The sequence below is a fragment of the Myotis yumanensis genome, unplaced genomic scaffold, assembly GCF_028538775.1.
Source record: "Myotis yumanensis isolate MYYU_CA2020_CCGP unplaced genomic scaffold, mMyoYum1.0.hap1 SCAF_5, whole genome shotgun sequence".
NCBI classification, from domain to species: domain Eukaryota; kingdom Metazoa; phylum Chordata; class Mammalia; order Chiroptera; family Vespertilionidae; genus Myotis; species Myotis yumanensis.
Window position 1 is genome coordinate 14,931,295 of NW_027223756.1, and position 22,160 is coordinate 14,953,454.

At 40.3% G+C, this 22,160-nt stretch overlaps 1 protein-coding gene across 4 annotated transcripts in view; it reads left to right on the top strand.

Moving 5' to 3' along the window:
- The window catches only part of EBF1 (EBF transcription factor 1), a 390,606-nt gene that overhangs the window by 197,080 nt on the left and 171,366 nt on the right, over positions 1–22,160 (top strand). The window lies entirely within an intron of this gene.

Below are 22,160 nucleotides of genomic sequence, written 5' to 3' on the forward strand. Positions count from 1 at the left end.
CATAATGATTCAGATACAGGATTATGTAACTCAAGAATTGAGAGAAGGTGATCTGCATTCAACAATATCAGGAGAATTATATAAGTCTAAACTGTTAGGCCACTGGTAGTTCTGCATTCATTAGGAGAATGACTAGGGAATATTGAGCTCGCACTGTATTGTCACCGTTCATTGTAAGCAGGTTAGGGTATCACTGGAGAGAGACAGTTTTAAGTTTCATCTCAGAAGTTTTCTTTTCAAAGGGCTGGTAAGACCACCACCTCAGACTGTCTTACTGCCCTGAAACATCGGTCCTTCCTGAGACTCATTGTTATTTTGTGTCGCAACTTCTGCTGAGAAGGGTTGCTCCTCCAATAGAAAAGCTAGGTCCCCAAGAGACAAAAGAGATAATCCGCTGCTTAATGTGGGGATGACAGTCGAACTAAGTGTAATACTAGCCGTGGAAAGTCTGAGGTTTTGAAAATAGCAGAAGTGGAGAAAACAAAAATGTGGTGTCAATTTATATTCAAAATTGTCTTCTATTCTGTTAAGGCCGACAAATGTCCCACTCAGGGAAACCTCTGATATTGGAGAGGTGGAAAGAAATAAAAGCTACTTTATGAAAATGAAAAGAAATATCCTATTTCAAGATTGGGCCAAATGCCTCAAGGCTCAGCGGTGAAAGGACTTCTGGTTCTGGTTGGTGATTCATCTCAAGGACTTGAGCACATTGGACTCAATGAGTAATTTCTGAGAAAGTATAGTGAGGGGCAAACACTTTTCTGTCAGTGTCAGAAATTCTTATGTCTGGCGTCAAGTGTTTAGCAATGGTGTGGAACAGTTGCCGATGCAAATATTGGTAAAACAGGAACACCTGGAGCTATGAAAAAGGATCAGGGGGCCTATTCAGACCCAAGATGATGTTTCTGGTGTCCAGCAGCTGGTTACCTACTTTCTATAATGATAACACCATGTTTAATATTTTTTTTAATGTTTCAAAGACCAAGGGTAATCTTAAAAGTCATGGTCTTTAAATAGCAAGAGATTAGATTCTTCTGGGGAACTGGACTCTGCCAACATATTTCCTTTTACACAGTTTCAGGATTAGCAATGACCTCACAATGGCAAATAGTCATAGGCAGTGTTTGTCAATCACTCTGGACACATTGCCTGTCACCTTTTGTGCATCATCTCATTTCCTCCTCCTCAGAGCAGGTACTATTATTATCCCCATTTTCGATTGCTGAAGCTCCCCTACTCTTTACGGATTGAACAAGACATTATTCTCCTTTCCCCAGCTAATTGTTTTATAAAAGGAAGGTGAAAGTGACTTAGTCAAAACAGCCATAGAGACCGTGGCAGAACTTGAACCTGAATTGATCTTGTGGCTCCAGGGCAGTGCTTTTTCTGCCCTTGGATGAGAGCTCTTCTGAAGTTGGTTGCATGTAATTAACATGGTCAACTTGAGCAGTTCGTTTATTAATTTCATGTATATATTAGCTCTTCTTTTGAATTAGATGAGAACAATGATGCTTTTATTTGTTCCACAGTCGTACTGAGTGGCTAATGGGTCCTTAATCAATACAAACTGACTGCTCAACGTGTCTCTTCAGTTAAATGTACCTTGCGCTGAAGTCAAGGGCCCCAAATTTCAACTCTACCTCCATTGCTGCCTGGCTGTATGACCTTGGGCACATCTCTGAAACTCTAGTGGAGCCACCTAGAAAGGTTGAGTAGAGGGGGAGACATCCAGTTTGCTCCTGATCTTCTAACTAAAGAAATGGGATTTCAAAAATGGGAAACCTTTAAGTTTTTTTTCTAGAAAAAGTTTTAAAAAGCTTATTCGAGTCACTTTGGCTACAGAGACAATTTTGATGGAGTAACGAAAGAAGGTGGCAATATTCTGGAAAACAAAGCAACCATCCATGTTGCATCCGATATGCCCTATGTGTGTAAATATGTACAACACATGTGCACAACAACAGAGAAACAAGAACTTTGAAATAATACAGTTTAAATCCCAGCTTCTGCCACCTAGCTGTGTGGTCTTGAACAATCCAAGCTTCTTAAGCTTTTTCTTCATCAGGAAACTGTGGGTAATAACACTGTCTTAAATGAGATTAAATGAGAGAATTAGGAAAACAACCAGCTCTTGAGACATTATGAGTCATCAAAAATGACTTATTATTGAATGTAATATTTATTGAGTAGTCAGTCTTTCAGAAATGTGTATAAAGACTAAGACGATCCAACAAAGTATGGACAGCCCTCTGGATGCTCACTATCTAATCTATAGGAGATGAATTTAAAAAACAACAACAGCCTACTTACTATCAAGATAGTAAATAGTATTGAGGAGAAGATAAATGAATATTCTGTGATCTGGTCTCCACATAAGATTTCATAGTGTCCCTCAAAAGCTCTGGGCCCTTAAGTGGTTAAGGAATACTTTATTGTGATTGCAAGTGATTTGAAACTTGCCTCAGAGAAGGGTAAACAATTAATATTATTATTTTCTTCTTTTGTTGTCTTTGAGTGTTAAGGATCTTTTCTTGTTCAACCTACCTTTGCCCTCATCATTTTTCATGTGTTATCTGTTGTGCAGAGTAATTTGGAATTTCACTGTTCTTTCCTATATTCTTTGGACCTCCTCCTCTTCTTTGCCTCTCTTATTTTTGCTGCATCAAAAATGCATTTCAGGAGAAGACATGTGTCAATAGTTCCAAAAGTTTAATGTGGCTGATTTCGGGAATTTTATTTTTGGAACTTGGAAGCTGCATGTTAACAGTTGGTTAGGGAACATGAACTTCAGATATGTTTACAGACTGGGAGAGGTTTCTACCTTTGTCTCAAGGGATCCAGGTTAGAGATCGGATTGTTTAGGCTAGCTGTCTTCAGAATTTCCCTTGGCTAGATCACTACTTCCTATCCAAATTGCTCACTCTTCTCCCCTCAGAAAGTATCTTATTCATTGATAATCCTCCACTGGAATGACAGCATTGTCTTCAGTCCCTGACCTGGGTGGGTGACTTTACTTCTTTAAGCCTCAGCCTACTCATCTGAAGATTGGGCATAATATTTGGGGTTGCTGTGAGTGCTAAATGAGATAATACATGTAAAATGTTTAGGGTACATAGCAAGCACTCAGTAAATATTCATTGATTTATTATTAATTTTATTATCATTATTATAAAACACTCCCCAAATATTATTTTTACTGCCTTTTTATACTTTTAGAATGCTATGCAAAGTACATTGCTGATAGCAAATGCTCAATGAATAATGTTGATGACCACCATGTCATACTGGCATCTCACTTATTATTGATGTTTAGAGACCTATAAAGGAAAATGATAATCCATTCTCTTCAACTAGCAAATGAGGGAATTTGGACAAGGTTCTTACATACTGAAATTGATTTTGGTATTCATTATAATCTTTTAAAATTCCACTTAGTGTTCCTATTCACACATTTCAGCGATGAAGTATTACATAATATGCATATGTGTAGTATTTGTGCCATATTGCCTTTCTAATACTTAAAGCACTCTGAATTATAAAACAAATCTGGTTCCATAAATGGGCTCAGATAAGGGGCCATGGATTTAGAGACGTGGAGGAACTTGTACTTTAGAATGCTTTCACATACACTAGCCCATCTGATGGGTTGCAAAAGTCCATTGAAATTGGCAGGGCAGGTTTGAGCTCTGTTTTACACATGAGGGAATGAAAATTCAGGGAAGTGATGACCTGCCCCTCTGGCACAGTAAATGGCTGAGGTACCATGTCCTTTCCACCACACTCTGCTCTTCTCTGTTATATTGAAAGAACAACTAATCCTGCCACCGCGGCCATGGAGGAGGTGATATCGGGTTTGGGCTTTAAAGGATGGATCACTGTGCAAATCCACCAATAACTATAGAAATGGAGGGGCTGGTGCTTCTTGCCTTGGGACCTTCTCAGAGTCACGGAGAATAATCTGTCTCTTGACTTAACCCAAGGTAATCTCAAGAGCTAAGAGCAACAAAGGGGAGAAAAAAATTCTGAAAGGGATAAAAACATATTTAGGTATTAGGAGAATTTTACTACATTTTCTCATATTTGTGAATATAGATAATTTTGAAGGACCAAATTAAAAAAATCAAATATTCTTTTCCTTAACTCAAGCTTGAAAAAAGAACAGAAATCAGATTTAATTCAAATAATACATATTCTTTCAGCATTATATTTTTGCATCAGAATTGTATGAGGAAGTTTCAAGATTGCTTCATTATGCAGTATATACTCTGCCAACTCTATCACTTTTGCCAGGAACTTGGAAGTGGCATTCAGATAGCATGTTAATTTTTTATTAGTAACTGCGCCCCCCCCCCCCCACCCCCCGCTTTGGTCATTTGTAGGGTTTTAAATATTTTGGCCAGAACTGCTTAAAATACATGTTAAATGAAGCTTCTCCACCATCTCCCCCCCACCCCCCATTTTTAAATGGCATGGTCTCGATCATTTAAAATGTTTTAACAGAGCTCGTTGAACAGCACCAAATCTGTGCAACATTTCTCAGATGATATTGTCCTACACCTGGAAGGCAAGCCCCATTTTGAAACGGTAATTTGGTCCCCGAAGGGCCCTTTGGGCTTTGTCCTGCTGGCCGTCCTGGCTGAACTGTCTAGGAATAAAGCCCAAGATAAATGGGGCTGGATTTATGCAGAGTAATTTAAAGCCTCCTGCCTATGCTTGTCTTTTTTGTAGAGAATACACTTGGAAATCCGTTTTACTAGTAAGACGGAGGCATTCCTTGAACACCTGATTTTGCAATTTTGTTTTCTTCCTCCCCCTTTGTAGAAGCTTTATTAGAATGCTGACGAACCTTGGCCTCAGCGAAGGATTAAGTGAGCAGATTCTTCAAGTAATAAATCTGAAGACATATTAAAAGCAAGGAAAAGGGATTTCCCCAGTGTTTTGGGGGGATTTATAAGTGCCAAAGGCTAAACAACTTACAAGAGAAGTAAAATTGCTCCTTTTTCCAACCTGGACATGTTCTAATATTGTGACACAGCGTAGAATTAAGCTGGCTTACTAAATAGAAACATGTAACATAATTGAAAATGCACAATACAGACAGGAATTCTCAATACAGCAATGCCCTGTTGTAAAGATTACACTGATTTATAAGGAATGCCTTAACTCCTAATCCCAGCCATGCGAGACCAGAGTCGAGTCTTTTATAACCAGGGACTGAGAAGAAAAGGCTTAATAATATATATATTCCCAAAATTGAATATAAATTTGGAATTGGCGACTGAGCAGGCCATTCATTTCTCTTAAAACAATGTAGCCATGAAAACATTTTTATTATATTTTGACATGTGGATTTTCAAAGAAGTTCAGGCATTCTCTATTTCAGACATGACGGTGTAGTCAAATCATGGAAGAGTAATGAAAATGAATGGTGTGTGGGGGAGAAGAATAAATACTGAGGGACATAAACTGCTTAGAAAAGATCAGCAAAGAAGAGAAGTGTCAGGCTGATGGAAATAAAAACCAAAGGCATAACCTTATGTATAAAGTAAGGCTTAGAAAAAACGGAGGGAAAGGGGACCTTGGAATAAATGCTGAGGGAACAAAATCATTATGGCTTGAAATCAAGGATAATAAAGAATAGACATTGAGTGCACAATTTTTTTTCTTTTTCTTTCTTTCCTTGTTAAATGTATCGTCTCAAGAAAAGTCATATCACAAGGTCTGATCAGAATGGGGAATTTTGCGAGCTTGTTTATGCACCCAGGAAACAGACTTCAGTCTTGTGGTCTGTTGACCCCTCCACCCCAACTTTTTTCCTTCTTCTCTGTGAGATGAGAAGAGAATATGTATCCCTCATGCTGAATTAGATGGTATATAGATGGGAGAAGGAAATATTGTTGAACAGAACTTAACAGGAAACATTGAAAGAGAGAGAGAGAGAGAGAGAGAGAGAGAGAGAGAGAGAGAGTGTGTGTGTGTGTGTGTGTGTGTGTGTGTGTAGGAATAAAATGTGGGGGAAGATCTTTGGGAGATAATATTCCCTGGTATGTTGCACATACTAATTGTGGGTGAAATCAATAAAGGCTACATTGGCTTATCTACAGAACAAGGGGAGCTTTTGATTGAACAGTAATCAACTGGCAAAAATAAGTAAATATTTAAAATAAAATAAAAATAAAGCCAGTATTAACCTTTGATTCATTTGTTTTTAAATGAGATGAGAATGAAAAATGAAATCTCCCAAGAAAGAAAGAGTCTTAGTCTATAGGAATTGGTAAGCTATAGAAGTAGGAAAGAGTTGAATATTCAAGACATTGCCAGAGAGAATTTACTGAGGCAAGAGTAGCTAATCACTGTGTGTGCGTACAGTGTACACATCCATACACATGAACACACACAGTGTACATGCATGTTCACATATTTACACACATATGGACATATACAAACACACGTGTGTGTGGGCACACACACTATTTAGTTCACTCTAAGAAGGAAAAATATCAGGGAACGAAAGATCAGCCCAAAGTTGGGACCTGGGAAAGTGGTGGCTCTGACAATGGCAGGGCTTTAGCACAGGGGAGAGCTGCTCAGACAATTTATATTTTGCTTGCAAGGAAGTGACTATTAGGGGCAGCACACACATGTTATAAGAAGGGAAGTGGATTTTGCTACCACAAAAGAAGATGAGTTACTTCCCACACTTATAGTGATGCAATTCCTATTGAAATCCATTTCACTGCTCCGAGTTTTTTTAACTTCAGAAGTTGGCAAAATGTAGAAATGGTGTTTTAAAGCCTAGAAAAGCAGTGACAAGAGTGAGGCATGGGGTTTAAAAATGCCCCCCAACTTCTCCAAATCAGATACCATTGTGCTCAAACAAAAGCAAACATGAACCCCAAACTAAGTGTGTGCAGCCGGAAATGATGAGCATTAGTGCTTTCTGACTTCAGGGTAGTTGGTGATTCTTTCATGGAAAAGAGACTAATGTACTAGTTTGTTTGTGGATGAGCTTCCAGAATGGATAAAAAGTCTGTCTTGTGCTCAAGATTCAAGGTGTTTTATTTGTCTTCAACATTTCAGGCAAGGAAAGGAAAACTAATACTGGCCCTTTGAATGCCCATCATAAATAGACACTAGCTCAGGATGTAGAGAAAAAACATTGATGCTAAGTGACAGTAAATCATGGCATGAAGACTTGGCTGGAAGGAGGGCAGAACTAATGCCATCAAAGATTATTAAGTTTTCTTTTAAAATGTTCAACAGAAAACCTACACCTACCTGAGTGACCCACCCCCAAGTCAAGATAAAGTGGCATAATCTCGGCTGCAGGATATAAAACTCTCATCTATTTGATACTAGGCTTAGCAGCAGGCTGGTGGGGGTGGGAGGAGGAACAGAAAGACAAACAAACAAAGGCAGCAGACAAAATGAAAGTATAAATAGAAGTATTGAATATACAGTAACCTGGAGGAAATGACTATAATGCTGTTTTCAGTTCTCGTCTCCATTTGTAACAATGAGAAAGAAATGTCTGAAGTATGCAAGATGATGCTTTAGGAGTCCCAAGGTTTAGACAGGAAAAAGGTCTGTGTCTTTAGAAAAGAAAAATGAAAAGACTATCAGGGGCCTATTGAGAGGTTTGCATGGTTTTGAGAGGCATGTTCAAGTGGCTGGTGGATATTTGTTTCCGTGGCAAATATGGGGATAGGGCTTTTCAATTAATGAGTAAGTGGGGCCATCTTTGAGTTTCCTTGTAAGAAAACATAATCACTGCACTGAATAAAGGCATTGTGGCCAGAACAGCAGGGGTTAAACAATTCAAAAATTAAAGAAGTATAAGACTTGGAACCCCCCCCCCAATATTGTTTGATCCTTTATAATATCCCTTTTGTGATAGTTTTTGCTTTGCAAAGTTCTTTTTGCATCTAGGATATATATTTTCATTCTCACAACAACCTGAGGGATAAAGTATTATTGCTTCCAATTAATGGAAGAAAAGTAGAAAAAGTGAGTAGAAAAGACCTAGATTTTTGCTTTGGCTCTGCCAATAGCTCACTCTGTGTCTTTTCACAAATTCCCGTAGTCCCTGTGGGTCTGGAATCTGCAAAATGGAAAAGTTTGAGCAAATGATTGAGGAGAGCTTTCAGCTCTGAATTCTAGGAATCTTTGGATGCCTGGTTTCACTAAGGAATTAGAGATAGCAGAGGCTAAAACTCTATTCTCATCGTCATTGCCATCAACACACTTAAGCTCAAGCTTTCTATTCATCTTTACCAACTTCCCCGTAAACAAGCAACAGAGAAATTGCTAGATGTGGACAAATTCATTTTAAGAATTTTATCTTAGAAAAATAAAAGTAGAGTGACAATGTGAATCCCTTCAGCTGTCTCAACCAAAAACCCCGGCTTAATAGTAAATATTGTCTTTAGCAGAATTTTTGAGACCTTCCTTTTTTGCCATATTCTGCTTGCAAATACTCCCCCCTCCCCCACATCTATTGTTTCACATACTAGCAGTTCATTCAGCATATATTGAATGCCTTCGATGGGCTAGACATATTGCATTATGGGTTTAAATTAAAGGAAGATAATTATTCAACCTATTGATGAGAGAAATAGAGGGAAGAAAATTCTACTTTTATAGGCTATGAGAAGGTCACACTTATTGAAGGGTAGTGCAGCAGGAGGAAAATATGGTGGGACAGGGGAGAGGAAGAGGGAGAAAGAGAATCTCAGGTTCATAGATGGAGGTGCCGAGTGTTCCTGGGGTGGTAGAGATGCTAGGAGAATTTTATCTTGGGAGAGGTGTAGGGGACTAGTCGAGATACATAGGAGAAAATTCACATAGAGATAGAAATCTAAGCCTTTTGCTTTTCTTTTTTTTTCCCAACTGCCTATGTTTCTCTTCAAAATATATCAGTACCACTTCCATGTCTTTAATATAATTTGTTGATTTTTTTTTGAATCTGATAGAGGTATACATTTTAATTTGAAAACAGTCCTCGAACATATTTTCTGCCAGCCCACTGAACAAATTTAGCACATTGGGTGTGAAAGCTTTCTGTAGCTATGTAGATTTATTAGCTTTATAACTAAAGACTTGGTTCACAATCTTGCCCCTTAGTAATGTACACAAGCTTTCTGAAGACAGTTTGGCCCGCTCACATTTTATTAGCCATGATACGTGGGAGCCATAGTCAATACTCTGATATTTTAATTTTAACTCAAGCATTGATTCCACACTCTACATATACAACACGCACAAACATACACACGACAAAACACAGGAATGAATTTTAAGAGCCTCTTTTATTTCTTAACCAACAGGAAAAAAATGGAAAAAGAACTAAGAAGTAGTAACTGTCAAACTGTCCATGTGTGTTGCCCTTTGTGGCTCTCTTTCCTGATCAATTAATAATTTGTAAGGTTTTGATGACAAAAGATGCAACTTCTGCCGAGCCCTCACCTGCCAGCTCTACTCCATGCAGTCACACTTAGAGATTTAAGCAGAGAAATCATCCTTTCTTCCATCTCCCCTGGAAACAGAGAGCCCAGCAGTGAGGTTAATCATTTGAATTTTGCCAATTCATATCGAGGCAAAGCAGAAATAATTCATCGCCTTGGACCCTGGAAATGTGTTGTCAAACTTTTTAGAGCACAAGGTTAGACTTTTCTTCTCCTTTGAATCATAAATATGAGATGCTTTAAATATATTGTTTCATAACTCAATCTCCCGCTGAAGTAAATCCTACTAGGCGATATAAAATGGAGTGGAAATCACTTCTAGAATGCCAGGTTAGAGTGAAAATAAGTAGGCGAGTATAAAAGAAGCTTCTAACCATAGAGGAGTTGGCTGGGAACGAAGATAGAATCTGCCCCTGAAGGTGGTCATTCTACACAGTGACTCCCCCTAAGCTTTTCCTCAGAGTGTCCTGGGAAAATTTTTTTAAGGATAGTGATATAAGGTATTACACAAGAAAATTAGGATAAAGCCACTTCTGATAAACAGGACATTCTAGAGATGAACCTGGCAGAAAGCTTGCCACCGAGGAACTTCGTAGAAACATTACAAGGATACTTCAATAGGAACAATGGCTGTTTCTGAAAAAAACTATTTTTAAAATCCAGGGAAATTAAATTGTGGTAAATTTTGTGGCTTATTTTAGGATCAGAGATTTTATATATTGTTGGCTTAACTGTTACCACTCAGCAGACATCCTATATAACTGTTAGTTTTAGTGACTATATTTTTCAAATAAAAAATGGGGACTTGTGGTCTTATAAGTCTAAAAAAATGTTATGAGAACAGAAGCCGTTAATTTGCTCAGTCATTGAAAAAATATTTATTAGTAACAACTTGTTTTTGCCACCCAGTGTGCCAAAATGAGGCTGAATATTTGAAATTGGGATTTCTAAAATCAATCAATCAATCAATCAATCAATCCAGGTTTCTACATCTATGGTGACCCCTTTTGAAATATAAAGTTTTCTTTTATAAAGAGAAAATTTCTATCTATGTTTTGCAACTAAAACATATTAATTTTCCCCATGTCTATCCCTATGTTTAAATATTAGCCTCCTAGTAGGTTAGCAGCTCATGTAGTCATTAGGCCAGGATGCAATCTTTTTCATTTGGAAAGAGAAACAGAAATATCTTCTATTTTAAGACAGCTCAAGATCTGCGTGGGCTCTGGGATTGGAGTTCCCCATGGTCAACACCCTCCTTTATGCTCAAATCTGTACAGAAATGCTTTCATCTAAGGAACGTGCCTGAGAGTCCTTTGGACTCAAACGCATCAATGCAAAGCAAATGCCCATCCGTCTAACTTGGAATGCTACACTTCAGAAATAGCCTGGAATTTGTCAGTTATTGATGAGTATTGCTGGAAGACACAGAGCATCTGGCTTCCGACCAGCACTCGATTGCCAATGCAATGCACGTCTGTTGGGTTTCTAAAATTTGTGGTTGAGCTGCTGGTCCATACTGCTTTTCCAGCGCGACATGATGATGACAGAAATACCTCAAATTATGACTTTTCTTCTAAGGGGCTGCATAGGTAACAGCGATATCTTGGCAGATAATCTGGAAGGTGGGCATTGATGGGTCCCTTTGAAGGATTAGGACAGGAGACATGGGCATAGGCAGCAACACACCTTTCCATTCATACTGAGCGTTGCCAGCAAGGCCAGGTTCGTAGGCCTGTTTCCTTTCTTCCTCCTGCCTTAGAACAACCTCTTTCAAACTGTGCTTAGAGCGGGGGTTGGGGAGTCATGGGGAGGGCGCAGGTGGAGAAGTACTTCCGTGGGTACTTTGTATAGCAGAACCGCTAGGTTCAATCACGTAGTTTCTGACATTTTACTCTGCTAGGAAGGGAAGCATAAAAAAAAGATACAGAACATTGTGGCAGAGAATAATGGTGAAGAACAGAGACTTTGGAGCTTGGCAGACCTGGGTTGGAGTCCCCGTTCTGCCACTCAGTAGTGCAGCATGTGAGTTGCCCGGACCTTGTTTCCCAATCTGTAAAGGAGCCAGTATGTTCCCCACAGAGTAGTGATGAGGGTTTGATGAGCAGATGTGGGCAAAGTGCTAGCTGAGTGCCTGGCCCATAACAGGTGCTCAGTAAACCTCAGATAGTATGGCGATGGTAATTATTATGTGTGCCATTTCTTTCCTCACAGCACCCTGCAGCGTGTGTATTATGAGCTGATCTTCTCCCCATCCCAGAACCAACAGTCCCACCATCCAGCCAGTTTGGTCAGCCCCAAATGTGGATGGTACCTCACTTACTGTATTTTGCTAAGATAATAATTAAAACGAGTAAAACTTGATTCAATATCATTGTAGCTGTTCTGTTCCATGAACCAAAAGAAACCTCTGAAAATACTAGGACAGTGACTTTAGCTTCGGGGAGGAAATATTAAGAAATGACAATATGGTGCCAGAAAATGTCAAAGGCACAGGGCGTTTGTGTACCTCTTGTGGTAGGTTTGTCTTAGAGGAAAGAAAGGTCCAGAAAGACCCATTGGCTTCCACGTCAGTGCTGAGCTCACCTTGTGCCCTCTAACTTTTCATCCTGTGGACACGGTGCTTGCTGATTTCTGCATGTGACTCTTGTAGACTGTGGCTTCTCCTGTGCAGGGGCCCCTTGGTTACGGTTGCATCCTGCCTGGTTCCTTGCAGTGAGGTGGTTACCAGCAGCAGAGAAGGGCACAGGCTCTGGAGACAGGCAGAAGCCACACTCTGCAGCTTATCAGCTCTGTGACTTGAGCCAGCTGCATAACCCCCCCAATCCTCAGCCTCCCCATTCGTAAAATGGGGCTAATTACTCTTGTGGGATTGTTAGGAAGATTGAGTACAGTAATTTTGTAAGACACTCAGCACAGTTTCTGGTACCGATTCAAGGTTGCCATTTATGGAATCCTTATCACTTCACCCAGCACAGTGCCTTTTCTATCAGAAGGGCTGGTGGGGCTTGCTGAATGCTTTATTTACTATCCATGTAGCCTGAGTTTGTGTTTATTTATACTGATGCAAGTGTTTGTATATATGAATATATAATGTTAAGTATAATATTAACTATACAATATATAATATACACATTAAAGTGAAGGGAAGCTGTTGCAAAAGAAAGGGACATTCATTTTTGAAATATGTATATATTTCAAAATATGTATGGATATTTATATATGTATATGAGCATATATGTGTATATACAGATGCATACATTTGTACATACGGGTGGCCTTCCTATATTTTTTCCAACATTATGTATATACTAGAGGCCTGATGCATGAAATTCTTGCAAGAGGCTTGGCCTCCCACCCACTGAGGCGGCCGCCTTGGCCCTTGCAGCCCTGGCTTCGTCTGGAAGGTCGTCCGGAAGGATGTCCTGAAGGACATCTGGTGTAATTAGCATATTATGCTTTTATTATTATAGATTTTGAAGGAAAAATTTTGACAGGATCAACGTTAGTTGTTGCAGGCATTTTATGGGCTTGGAGATCATCTTCTCTTCCATAAAGAGGTAATAAAACCAAAAAGAATGTAGGAGGAAACAAAAGAAAGAAAATGGAAACGGTCATTTTGCCCCCTCCTTTTTTCCAAGGCCCATGTCTACCCACAGCTAAGTAAATGTCTAACATGGCCCGCTACGCAGGTTCATGCTAGTTCACGCATGAGCAGCGGGGCGCTGTGACACCTTGGGTGCACATGTAGTGCTGGGTGCTCCATGATGTATAACATGGGCACGCGTAGCTCCATGAATATCCCTGTGTTATTGAAACCTCTTATTGGAGAAGATATGTCAAAAGACCACTATCTTTGTAGTCCAAAATCAATTACATCTCTATGAATTATTGAGTTGTTTGCCAGCACTTTCCTGTCCTTTTTTATTCTAAGGGCTCATTGTTGTGATAAGGTTGCGTGAGATATTATTTCCCCCCCTCAAGAAACTTGGTGTATTTTTATCTTGTGTGTTGCCAGTGCCTACCTTCCTCCACACCTCTCTTTCCAGCTCTGGCATCTAAATGTTCCAACACTTAGATTGTGCCCTTTGCTGGTTGAACACGAAGCTTCTAGCACACGACAGCCCAGAATGTGCGTGTGGCAGGCTCTGGGGGCTCAAACTCATTTTAAAGAGAAAACCCTCATTTTTCCTGTGACAATGAGCATGGCATTCATATGCTTGCATCCCATACTGCCGCACAGCCTTTATACCAAACGGAAAGACATTACTAAATGAACATTTCTTGCTCTTGTGTAAATAGGTAAATTAATGGCATTAAGTGAAAGCCAAGCCTGCCTGAAATGTTAACTTCCTTATGGGGTTTTGAGTTTCTCTTATTTTTGATAAATGGACCAATCTGGCAATAAAATCCTTGCACAGTAGGTTAATAATGTCATAGCTGAACTGTGAAATAGTAATGTGTGTACCATCTCTCGGCAAACAATAATCCTTGAAGCCTGATAAATCTATTTCCAGCCCAACTGCATGTTCATTGTTACCTATGACTTTTTTTTTTCCCAAATACAAAGCTGTTTTGTCACATGCATTTTTAAGCAGAAGCAACTGGAAACTCAGAGGCACAAAGGCCCATGTCCTCAGGGGGACAGGTTTGTGACCCTCTGTGGGTCCTTGCATTGCTGGTACAGAGGGGCTAGCAACCCTCCAGTCCTTCCTGCGCCCAGAACACTGATGTGCTGCTGGAGGCAGAGAGGGACCAGGACCTGGGAAGCAAAAATGCCCCCAGGCCCTTCAGTTTGTATTGATCACTTAGGAGGAGGCAAGGTCTGGTGTTATTTACCCCAAGTCTCTGGTAATAAGAGATGTGATGGGGAGACTTCTCTGCACTGACTTCCTGTAGAGCTGGGAATATAGAGTCTGGCAACTGTCTGCAGGCTTCAGACAGCCCGCAGCACACACCGACTGTGTGCAGAACGCTTTATCGCTGTGACTCTAAACAAAAGATAGCCCAATGCCCTCCTTGATGTAGGTTCCCTACCCCACCTATGGCTGGTCATGGGCAACTCTGGGGTAAAATTCACACTGTGTGGGTAAAAAAGAGCAAAAATCACAGCTGATTCGGAGGGACTATTTCAGCGTCAGAATCTAAGTAGCTCAGGGCAGTGCACATAAACTTGACAAACAGGCTACTTTAGTCCTGTCTGACTGTATCAGCATAATAGGGCAATGAAGCTTTTATTCATTCAAAGAAAGGTTGAGTTTGATTGGCAGGGCAGGCTGCCTGAACGCAAGTGGCTCTTTCCCCCAACACTTCACCGCTATCAATTACCGTTTTGAATACGAAGTGTTTCTAATGTAAAATAATGCCAACCTCTGCCTCTATCCTCAGGCCAGAAAGCTTCTTTGTGTTATTTATTCCCAGGCTGTGCCTGTTCCTAATGAACCTTCCTCTCTCTGCTGGGTTTCTTTTTTTTCCCTTCCCTTCTTTTCTTCTTCATTCCTTTCAGTATCTAATTCTAAATGATGTTAATGTTGCCAGCAGAAGTGAGGTGGATGTGCCATGAGGAAAACATTTCTGTTCTTTATTTTAATCAATAACCTCCTGGGTGAATGACATTTCCACCTTCGTGATTTAAAGTCAGAAGACCTGGGGATGTCCGTGCTTGTGAATCACCCCAGGTTCCAGGAACAAAGGAGGCATTTTTTTTTGTTTTCCTGTAACTTCCCTTTCTTACTACAAACAACTGGGCTCTGAAGTTGATTTCATTTCATAGTCAACTTCTGTCTAGAAAACTGTCTAAGGGAATGGACGGCCGTTCTTATTGAAATCGGCAAGCGATTTGCTTTAGCTGCCATCTGTTGGCCACTTAGCTATTTTAATGCGATGCCGGGGACATTATCTGACTTTGTATATTGCATTTTGATCTGCATCATGTTTGAGAAATGTCTGAAAATGACTTGAAGGGAGAGGACTTTGAAGGGTTCTGTTGAACAAATATGTACATATGTTAATACGGCGCTGGGCACACAAGTGTGGGGATAGTCAAGTGTGTGTGTATATAATGTGCCCTACCTAATCATCTTTATGGCTAGACTGATAATAAAGGCTTCCACCTTTTCTTTCCTCCACATTTCCAATGAACCCTCCTCATGGAAAAGTCATTAACTTTGAGCTTTCCTGGTATCCCTACCCATTCTTTTAACGCTGCAGGTTCTCATATTTATAAGTGTTTTGAGCGAGGCGTGGCTAATGGGGCAGCGTGGTGAGTGCCTGCGTATGTGTGTCTGAGGTCTGAATGTGGATGGTAGGCCCTCTTCTCTCCTTGCTCAGAACACCCAGAGTTTGAGAGTGCTTTGTCTGTGTTTATCGAGAGCCTTCTAAAAGGCAGAGGGCAGTGTGAAAAGTGCGCAGATCAAGGAGTCAGCAGGCCTGTTTCATGTGTGACTGGGCTCCCTGCCACTAATTAGTTGTGTGATTTTTGGGCCAGTCATTTAACCCATCTCCTGCACCTTCATCTCCTCTGGTGTAAAATGAGGTGATCGTACCGGGTGATCTCTGACTGCCCTCCCTGCCCTAATGTTCCAGGAAGTCTGGTTCAGGAGAAAGAGAGAGGAAAAGGCACAGGGCCCATCTCTGTCCTCAGTCTTATTGAGACCATAGGAATTATTCATAATCACAACACATTGCGGAATGGGGGCTGATCAGATGCTAACTTGGCCTCCTCTCTGTTTTTACTCTCCTCACTAATAAGCTTCCTACAGCTTTTGAACATGATTTTATTTTTCTCAGTCTTGCCTTCCACATGCTGTTCTTGTCTGCATAGCTTCTTCCTATGAGTCTCTGTAAGACGTGCTCCCTGTTTTTCTTTTCTCACATTCATTAACATTCAGGGAGGAATACACAAGTGTGTTTCCATGTGAACTTTCCTCTCTTGGGACATCTTCTTTGCCACAGTCACCTTGCTCAGCACACTGGCTCCCTTGGGCAAACTTGCTTACAAACACTATGTAAGACTCAACCCTATTTTGCCACATCAGAGACACATAAGATGCCTCCAGTCTATATATTCACCATTATGATCATTGATAACATTTCAGTGCCCTGGTTCATACTGTACATACCAACTACCCTGCTCTAAGCATTTATGCACAAAACCTTTGGGCAACAGAGGGACATATTCAATAATAATAAGGCAGAGTGGATGGAGAGTAAGTAATGGTACAGATTGGACAGAAAAAAACTGGGAGTTTTAGCTTCAAACTTGATGGGAATCTTTCGTCTTCCACTTATTGGACTTTAGGAATATGTGAAGAAATTTAGGCTGGCTAGTGATGGAGATGTGGGATCCTGGGCAAATGACTTAACTTTCCAAGCTTCAGTTTCCTCAATGAAAAATGAGGGCAGTAATAGTATATCCCTACATCATAGGGTTGTTGGGGGATGCAATGAGATAATGAAATGAAGTAAAGCATTTAGCAGGGCACCTGGCCCGCAGTAAGGATTCAATAAATATTTCCTATTGTTGCTACTGTTATGTGAAAGTCATAACACCAGAAACTAGTATCTTAATTGGAGATATTTTCTCAAAGAAGTGGGGCACCAGATTTGACTTGGGAAGCTCTGTAATCAGAAACCACCCCAATCTTTCCAATAAACCCCCATCTTTCCTCTCTCCTCCTCCCCATGTCAATTTCTCATGCTAATTTACAGGTTCCTTCTTCTTCTTCTTCTTTTTTTTTTTTTTTGCTGATAGTTATAAATATTGATCTGTCCCCACGCCATAGCAGGTCAATATTCTCACTGCTGTTAGTTGCAAAAATTGGAAGTGATTTATTACTAGTGAAAATAGTTTTTTAGATTTTTGCATTTGCATACCCAATTTGTTAGGATTTTCTGGGTCGTTTTCTACTTGCAAATATGCTCAAACTTCTCCCAGGAGCAGCAGCCACCTCCCTCTGGAAGGGAGAGCCTGACACTTGGTTTGTACTTGGTTTGGTTCCATTCAGCAGCCACATGAGGTTATGTTCTTTTCCATCGTGACTCAGGAGTTGGCATTTGTGTTCTATTTCTTGCTGGTTTCACAGGCATCAGAAGCTATTATTCCCATAGCAAGATATGGCAAATGGAAATGACTTCTTCCCTAATTATTTGAATGAGGCTTCCTGAGCATTACCGGGAAGGGACTCCATGAAAAGCGTGCATCGCCACAAAACTTTGTACTATCAGCATCGTATTAGGTCCGCAAAGGTCTTTAAAGAGAACACCAACTGAATCGGGAGAGGATGTGCACGCGCATTTGTTGTATTTGGTTATTGTCATAACTCAGGGTCACAGGAATGTCTCGTTAAAGGGAGAACGACCTAACAGGGATGAAATAATTTAGTCTCTATTTCTTATGAAGCTATAATAATATTTTCTGAGCAGTCAGCTGAATGCCTCCTCTAAGTTGCCTGGGTGACTACAGGGCTTAAGAAGTTCTTCCATGGAGATAAATAAGCTGTCAATTCATGATGAAGAAAATCAGACTCATGGTGTTGATCTTGGCCGGGCTGCCCGTGCAAGTATGAAAGACATTTTTGCCGAGATGTAGCACAGCCCATGTGTTAGCAGTTAGCACTGTGATGCCACACGGCACCTCTACTAGCCTTCTTCAAAAGATAAACATGGTTGTCAAAATAAGGAAAAGAAAAGATTAACCCATTCAAGTGCATGTAAATAATAAATGACATTCTAGCTCCCTAGAGTCTACAAGAAGAAAAGAGGTAAGAGTCCAGAGACTGGTTTTTATTCAGTTGCTTGGGTCTCCTTTTCTGAGCACCTTTTCAAGCCGGGGTTGGAGCTGTGGGATGGAAGCTCCAGAGTGAAATCTGGACACAGTGGGAAGGGAGGTGGCAGAGGGAGAGGCTTAAAGGAAACGCGTCCAAAGCCAATCAGTGGACTTAGTTTCTTACCCTCTTACAATACAACAGGGTATTTTTCTGACCTTGTGGTCCAAGCCATGCGTATTTTGGAGTGGGCACCTAAAAGAAAATACCAAACAGGATCATTCTGTTTATACCAGATTAGTGCACCTAGTGTGAAAAGACCTGTATGTGTTATCCCGCTGATACTAAAACCCAGAACTGGGTCTGAGCAGAGAGAAGGGGAAAATCATACTCATTTTTACTTTCTTTGTATTAACAAAACCAAAAGAGGACTATCAAAACACAACACTGGCCTGCCCGTCCACGCCCCAAATTGTTGTCGTGGGCTTTATAGATTCTCGAGATATTTTCATGCCTCAGATCCAACACGAGAGGTGCACTCCGTGGAGCCGTGGCTCAGAACTTTTAGAACTGAATAATAGGGGAATGCCAGACATTTTATGGAAAGGTCTTGTTTTTCTTGAAGCTCTTGTGGGGTAGGTCGTAGGGAGCCTCCTCCTTTTCCTTTGCTCTCAGAGGTCCAACAAAGCAGCAGGCGCAGTGAGGTGGGAAACATTGTGTCTCACATTGAGGAAGTGCCCAGTGAAAGTCAGGCATCCCATATCATAGCCGAGGTGTAAGGAGAGGCTTTTTTAAAAAAAATATATTTTATTGATTTTTTACAGAGAGGAAGGGAGAGAGATAGAGAGCCAGAAACATCGACGAGAGAGAAACACCAATCAGCCGCCTCCTGCACTCCCCCCACTGGGGATATGCCCACAACCAAGGCACATGCCCTTGACCGGAATCGAACCCGGGCCCCTTCAGTCCACAGGCCGACACTCCATCCACTGAGCCAAACCGGCTTCAGCAAGGAGAGGCTTTTTACATAGTTTCCCAGAAAGTGCTGCAGATGGAAGGGTCATGGGATTAATAGTAGGAGATACAACCTCTTTAAACTCTGTTTCCTCATCTTTGAATGGAGACAATAATAGTACCGAACACGGAAGTATTGGAGTGACTAAAAGAGACAGAGCCAGAAAGCAGGGTGCCCACCTTATTGCAAGCTCTCTGTAAATACTTACAGTTGTTACTGATTTTTATTGTTGCTAGTATTCTTATATCTTATATTATTATTGGTCCTATTGTTTTAGTCATGGGTAGTAGTGAGTATGCCATGGAATATTTTTTAGCCTATAACTTTTCTCATCTGCAAAATGAAGGAGTTGGACCAGATGATATCTTAAAGTCCTTTCCTGTGTTAAGACTCTGGAGTTCTAGAGGTTCTTTTTTGTCGTCACCAGTTGAAAAATGCACATAATCATGATGAAAATATCATAAAGCTAGAGGCCTTTGTGAAGGCATGAGGAGAAGTCTGAAAAGTTTTAGGTCCTGATTAAAAATGCCGATTATGGTCAAGTTGACTCTAGGAAGCCAGTAGAGTTTTCTCTACCCACATGGACATCATCTGGGTGTGTGTAAATAAGAGGCGGGTAACAAGGATGAGCACTAATCTCTGCAAAATGCAAAGGGATATTAACTCTTAAACAAATAGTGCGAGTACATTGCACAGAGAAATCAGGACATGAATTCATATGATTTCATTTTTTTTCCCAGCTGCGCACATCCTTCAGTTACAGAAACCGCTCAGGACTTACGTTATTGCTCATTTCCTAGTGAAGTGTGACGTCTGGGCTGCTCCTTTAAATATGCTACTGTGTTTGCTCAGGCTTCTGCCTCAGTATTATTTGTTTTGTCTTATAAATGTAGTGGAAGCAAAGATTACAGGTATTCCTCCAGGAGTAATTAGAAATAAAAGCTTATTTATGCGAGGGAAGTTTTCGGGGAGGGTGTGTTCTTTGCTTGAGTCATAAAGAAGTGATACTGGTTTCAGTTTCCATTTTGATGCACTGGAACTCTATACTTTTTGTCAAGTCCATTTGGAGAGGTGAAAAAAAAATCACTCAGAATTCTCTGCCCAAGTTTGGGTTAAAAATGGCTTGTCCTTCTTCCTCATTTTCAAGCTCTTCTGCCCTATTGGCAGATCTGTTCCTCCATTCCTCCGTGTTTGGATTTTAAGAAATAAATCCAAGAAAGGAAAAATATATAACTGTGGGCACAGTTTCTGTAAAAGAAAGGTATTGCTGGGGATCAAAGAGAAGCCTTGTCTCAGAATACAATTTGGCCCAAACTGCCTGGTGTGTGTGTGTGTGTGTGTGTGTGTGTGTGTGTTCATCTCTCCATGATTCATTCTGAGGGCTGTTTTAGCCTTCATAAAATATTCATGCTAGTTGTGCATGGTTCTATAATTGCCATCTCAGGCCTTGAATTATTTATAGGTTGTACTGTTCACATAGTCTCATTTACTGATAGAGAAGATAACACCGTACGAGAGGAGCCCAAACACTCTGAGGCCTGTTACTTTGCATTAAGTAGTGGAATTATATTACTGTAGGTGTAAAATGCTGGCCTTTCCCCCCCTCCTCTCCCTTTAATATATCATTTTTGTATTTATAATATGCTAATTGTCAGGATGCTGTTAAGCCTCATAATTCCTGCCGAGTTTTGCTGAAATCAAGATGTGGCTGAAATGATTTAGCTCTTGATCCCAGAATGATTGTTCTAAAAAAAAAAAAAAAAACCAACACACCTGTCTTTACACACAGCATAATTTATTGAAATGATGTATGACTCTACATGCATACCTGAGCCCTTTTGTTTTGTACTATTGATCGGTTTGTATGTCTCAGTGTTAACCAACACGTGGTTGGTTTAGATAGACATTTACCAAGGAGGCTTTCAAGCTTGCTGTCTCTAATTAAATACCGAGTCTCAATTCAGCGTATGACAGTTTCTCTGCACCTGTTTATTTTGCCTTCTTAATGCTCCTTTCCCTTTTCTGCCAACTTGATCTCTATTCCACATACATCACACTGTTTTGAAATTTATTCGAGGGCAGGAGTATACTGTAGTTGTATCTCTTTTTCCTTTTTGTATTATTTAGTTTCAAAACTACATGCTAATGTTAATCAATATCAAAAGCTAGATTCACCACACAGTACGCTTTTCTGGCATTTCACTATTATTCTCCATGTTTAAAGAGGAATAACAGATAGAAAAATTCATGACAGCTCATAACCGACTGCTGATGTATTTTAGTTTTCTCCTGCACCCGTGGTAACTCATAAATTTTCTGCTAGTTTAGGAACTTCCAACTCCATACAAATCATTTAACAAACCTTCCTCCATCCCCTCTCCCAAGACTGATCAATCCTTTTCTCTCCAGCCTTTTTTTCCATCACACAATTGCCCTCCCTTCCACATGTGATGGGCACTTTCCTACCCCTGTGGCAGCCCACCCACTGTTTCTCAAAGTACACCTGCATCCTGCTGGTGGTGCGGGGGTGATCTGTAAGTGGCAGGCGGGTGATCTGTAAGTGGTACCTTTATGTGGTTTTAAATAACACTGAGTCCGGTAATGAGGAGATCATTCCATGTAAAATTTCCTTAGTCCTTCCGATTAGGCCAAAGTTCCAGCTTGCTGCTCTCTCATACTTGCTTTATTTCCCTTTCTAATAGATATGCCTTGGCAGGAAATAGGATTTAACCAAAATTTAGTAAATTTTTAAATTTTGTTTTGACTTCTGTTTGTATTGCTTCCCTCTATCTAAAGCAAGTAGCTTTGGTTTTCATTCATAATAGTAAATGGAAAGTGTCATTTAAAAATCAATTTATTGGGAGTGAAAAGAAGTGAGTTATTCATCAAATATTAAATACATAATATAGGTATTAT